Source organism: Macaca fascicularis, chromosome 14 (assembly GCF_037993035.2).
Source record: "Macaca fascicularis isolate 582-1 chromosome 14, T2T-MFA8v1.1".
Classification (NCBI taxonomy): Eukaryota; Metazoa; Chordata; class Mammalia; order Primates; family Cercopithecidae; genus Macaca; species Macaca fascicularis.
Genome location: NC_088388.1, coordinates 47,663,201 through 47,668,966, shown reverse-complemented (window position 1 = coordinate 47,668,966; position 5,766 = coordinate 47,663,201).

Genomic DNA, 5,766 nt, shown 5'->3' with positions numbered 1-5,766 from the left:
GCGGAGGAGACGACCGGCACCCTAGTGCCAGAGCGCCCGGCGCACCCGGCGGGACTTCCCCTACAGCGCCCCCTGCTGTTCGGAGCTTGGCCAGCCAGCCAAGATGGCTTGACCTCACCCACCCCATTCTACCCAGGACCCAGGCACGAATATACTCATAATTATTTGTCACCCTCACTGAATCAGGTGTTCCATTTCTCCAGGAGCTCTTAGCCTGATTGAAGAAGGAAGGGTGGGGGCAGGGAGGAAGCCTCAGGAACAGATGTGAATCTGAAAGCTAGCGAACTTACTCTATTCGCCCTCTCTTCCTACAATCCTCTGATCTCTGGTCACCGTTGCCATTCCTAAAAATATCCGTGGGCGAAGCTGGATGACTTGTAAGGGATTCCAGGGATCCAAACTGATTTGTAAAGCTAAAGAGGCACCATTTGTCCTCATTGGAATGGCAGGTTTTGCAGTAGTTGCTGCATATGGATTATACAAATTGAAGAGCAGGGGAAATAGTAAAATATCGCATCACCTGATCCACATGCGTGTGGCAGTCCAGCTTTGTTGTAGGAGCAATGACTGTTGGTATGGGCTGTTCCATGTATCCGGATTTCTATGCAAAACCTAAACCTTAGAAGAAGAGATGTTGTCGTTGTCTTGTTGGAGGAGCTTGGCTCATTAATGAGTCATCTCATTATTGAAGTTACATGTTTATATTGAAAATAAATTATTTGAGTAGGTTCAGATGATACTATGATATTTTGAGTTTTCACTTCCTTTCGTGTAGGCTTGATTTGCCTTGTGACCAAATTATTAGTGACTCCAGTTCACTAACTAGATCATTCAGGGGAGTCAAGTTAACACACAAGAAACACGTCACCTAAATGAACTTGATGGTGTTAAAATGTTCAAATTCTTAAACTGTTAAGATGAAATTAATACTAAAGAAGATAGCAGGCCAGTCCCAAAGTACTCCCAGTTTCCTCCTGAATCTTGCATGCTTTAAATGTTAAGAGTCCAATTTACTCCAGTTAATTTAACTTTTTTCTGTCTGTCTTGTGGACTGGCTGACTCTTTTAGAACTCTTTCAAAAAAGTTGCATGAAATATAACTTGTAAAGCCTCCCACAACTGGCAGTATTGTGTGCATGTGTTTAAACCAAATCTAGAAATCTTACAACAGACCTGCATAGTATTAGTATTGATTAAATAACCATAATTGTAAACATGAGAAAACCTTCATTATGAATTTCAGTTTTGCACTTTTATAATTGCAGAATTACATTTTTGCTGCTGTTATATTAGAATAATTTTTCAGTGTCATCTTGAAACAGAAATATGTATTTTAAGCACCTATGCAAAGGTAAATGAAAAACACTTTTTAAATGGTTGCATTGTTTATTTTCTCCATAAGAATCATAAACATTAAACTAAACAAATTACCTATGATGGAATTGATTTACAACTATCCACTTTGATTTAATGGAATTAAATTTATAGATGATATAACCTACTTCCAGATGAAATTTCAAAAATATCAATATAATGTCCAAACAGGAATGGAGACATGCAATTATTTAAAATAAAATAATGTCCACCTGAATATTTTAAATACTCAGTCATAACTATATTAGAAAACATAATGAAGGTGTCCAATGTTTGCCTAGAATTACTGTGATACTTATGGCAAAGTCAAATAAAACATAGAGGTGAATCTCTAAACTTAAAGCATTTTATTTAGGAAGTAAGAATTGCAATTCACAGCATACACACAGATGAGACAGGTGGTTGTCTTCGATATATAGGGAGAACAAAGAGAAGGTTGGGGGTTTTATAAAAAGGAGAAGTGTTACACATTGTTTTGAAAGAAATTTTATTGGTTTTAGTAAGGTCTGGGGGAGCTTGCAAGCTAGGATTGGTGAGAGATGGCAGCAGGTAAAATTAGTCTTAGAGGCACAGTAGGTTGTTTCAGCAGCTGTTAGATAAAACTGGTCTCCGTTTACAAGAGGCAGTTTCAGCAGCCAGGCTTGCAGAGAGTTACCTTTTTGGAGACAGAGGGTCACCCTATGTTGCTCAGGCTGGTCTCCAACTCCTGATCTCAAGTGATCCTCCCACCTCAGCCTCCCAAAGCGTTAAGATTACAGGCATGAGCCACCACACCCAGCTCATTTCTTTTATTATATACACACATATAGGTTATGTTTACCAACCATCATATTGATGTAAGTCCGCAGTTCAATACTTGCTGGTTTATGCTATATAATTTATGCTAAATGTTGACATATACTTGTGGTATATTATTCGTTTTATTCTTAAAAAAATTAAAATGAGTTTTTAAAAAAAGAGGCCTGGACTGGGCGCGATGGCTCACGCCTATAATCCTAGCACTTTGGGAGGCTGAGGTGGGCTGATCACTTGAGGTCAGGAGTTCAAGACCAGCCTGGAAAACATGGAGAAACCTGGCCTCTACAAAAAATATGAAAATTTGCCAGGTGTGGTTGCACACACCTGTATTCCCAGCTGGGAAGATGGCTTGAGCCTCGGAGGTGGATGTTGCAGTGAGCTGAAATCGCACCGCTGCACTCCAGCCTGGGTGACAGAGTGAGATCCTGTCTCAAAAAAAAAAAAAAAAAGAAGAGGCTAGTCTAAAATTCATTTATAAGTTGTTGACATTGCTGAGATAACCTCCCAATGTCTTCTCAACTTTTATTTGCGTCTGATACTCACAGCTAGGCGTCGTGAGTTTTTTTTCTTCTTCTTTTCTCTTTGGATCTCAGGTGCAGAGAATTGGATTAATCATAATCCTTAGTTATTACAGAGTCTCGTATGTCATCAGTGTGCTAATGAAACAGAATTACATTTTATAACCAGAAATCAGTTTTTTTTTTCTTTTTTTTCTTTTGTGTGTGTCCCCAATGTCTCTCACTTTGATCCTGAACACAAGTCAATTCATATCTTCCCTAGTTACTCAAAGGTTATTGAAAGTACTATACTGGCCAGGTACGGTCTCTCATGCCTGTAATCCCAGCATTTGGGGAGGCTGAGGTGGGAGGATCACTTGAGCCCAGGAGTTGAAGACCAACCTGGGCAACATAGTAAGACCCTGTCTCTACGAATATATATAGTTTTTAATTAGCCGGGTGTGGTGGGCAGCACCTGTAGTCGCAGCTCCTCGGGAGGCTGAGGTGGGAGGGTAGCTTGGGCCCAAGAAGTTGAGACTGCAGTGAGTGGTGATCATGCCACTGCACTCCAGCCTGGGCAACAGAGCAAGACTCTGTCTCAAATAACAAAACAAAACAAGAAAACAGTGTTACACAGGTAGTAATTTAAAGTCATGGGTTTGATGGCCTTTAGTTTATCTCAAAATGGTAACTAGAAAGTCCAGGTCCAAGTCATGATTTGAAGCTTCCAATTCATTTAAAATGAAAATTTCTCTCCCCTTTCCTAGTTCAGCCCACTATAGAGGGGTACTTCAGTCTGGAGGGGGGTGATGATTTTGTTTCTCTCCCCACTTTCTCCTCACACAGATAGACAGCTGCTCTTTCTGACCTCTCCCCGATTAGCAGGGAAGGATTGGAAGTGAGAGGAGAGGGAAAGGAAAATGCTTACTTGACTGGTGTTTTCATAAGATGGTTTCATGTTCTTTGGACCCAGCAGGTGTTTAAAGCTGATTCTGTGTGTGTGTGTGTGTTGTGGATTCTTCACATATACCACCTGTATCCCTGGAGACGCCTCTCCACAGCTCCCTTGAGTAGTGAGGCAACCTCCTCTGTCTTGCTTGTTTTTTTTCTCAGTTCCTTATTGCTCCCCACACATACAGATTTGATATGAGATTCATAGATTAGTAACTAGGGTAGTTCATGGAATATATTCATAGGAGGAGTGATTACATGAACTCATGTGCAAGTGTGTTTTATAAGTTCTAAACTCCAATGCAATTGCTAGTTACAGCAAATGGTTAAGAATGTTGACTCTAGCATCAAACTAGCAATGCAACTTGTGTATGTTATTTAAATTGTCTGTGCCTCAAGTTTCCTGAGCTCTAAAATAAGGATAATTAAAGTATGAGGATCCAGTGGATAACACAAGAAAACGCTTAGACCAGTGCCTGGCCCCTGGTCACCGCATCATGAATAGTAACTGTCATTCTGCCACCTTTATCATGAGCACACTTTCTTTCACTGCCATTGACTAGTTTAGAGGAGCTTGAAAATCAACCAGCAGGAGGACTGCCATATTAACCACTGACTCTGACAAGGATGAACCTGGATTCTCAAGAAGGCATGAACAAAGTGCTACAGAGGCATTCATTATTACCCCAGGGTAAGGATTTAGGAGCTGACAGATCTGATTCACTGAGAAGATGACATTTTACCCTGGCACGAACCAAGGAGTAGGCAAAGAGAAGAGAAATAGCTTTGAAAGGTATTTCTTAGTACCATGGACAGGGACTGGTTGACACTGGGTTTGGCAAATGAAGTGGGGAAAGATTCCTAGGATTATGCCTCCGTGGCAGGGAAAGAGAACACTGAGGAATCCAGATTCCTGGGGGGAAGAAAAGAAGAAAAGACACAGCTGACTGGACAGAAAGGAGGCCTGGACATAGAGGGGCCTAGAAACAGTCCACTGTAACCAGAGATACTTGTGCTGGCAAGGCCCAGGAGAGAGGGTCCAACTTGGGAAATAAACTATGTGGAGTGTCTAAGAACACCCTTCTCCAAGAATCCAGGATTTTCTGGGATTATGAAAGGGATAGCCTCAGGCTACGTAGTGAACCTGCAGATGGTCGCTGCTGGGGCCAATTCATTGTAACTCCAGGTACTTTTGCTTTTTTTGCATTTTTATTTGATTTCTTTCTTTCTTTCTTTCTAACTTTCTTCTTCCTTTCTTCATTTTTTCCTTTCTTCTTTTCTTTCTTTTTAGAGACAGGGTCTTGCTCTGTTACCTGGGCTGGAGTGCAGTGGTGTGATCATAGCTCACTGCAACCTTGAGTTCCTGGGCTCAAGCTATCCTCTGGCTTCAGCTTCCCAAGCAACTGGGATGATAGGTGCACATAACCACACCTGGCTGTTTTTTGTTTGTTTGTTTGTTTTTTGTTTTATAGAGATGGGGGTCTTCCTATGCTGCCCAGGCTGGTCTCAAACTCCTGGCTTCAAGCAATCCTCCCACCTCAACCTCCCAAAGTGTTAGCATTACAGGCATGAGTCACCATGTCCGGCCCTTATTTGCCTTTTTGAAGGCATATTATTTGTCTACAAAACCATCTGGGCCTGCTGTTTACTTTGTAAGACAATTCAATTTCTTAAAATAATTACAGGCTAATCTAGATTTTCATTTGTTCTTTAGTCAGTATTTGTAAATTGTATTTTTCTATGATTCGTTGATTTTTAATTTAGTTTTAGACTTCATTGCTGAAGTTGTTCATAGGATTCTCTTACTATCTTTCTATTTTATGAACCATATAATTATAGGCTTATAGTTGGTCCATATTATGGTCCATACAATGTGGTCCGTGTTTAGATATAGTTTTCTCCCCAATTCCCACTACTGTGCATTAGTGCCTTATGTTTTAAAACATGAAACAGTGATGTTTATTGGTCATCCCTGTGGTACTAAACAGGCCCATGATCCCAGGAAAACTGTCATATTCTGCTTCCAGACTCCAGTAACAAACTGGATTTCACAAGCGTTTATTAAGCATTTTTATGTGTTCTGTATCAGGTACTAGGGATATAGAATTCAGTAACTGTAGGTCAACAAATGTCCCTGCCCTCAGGGC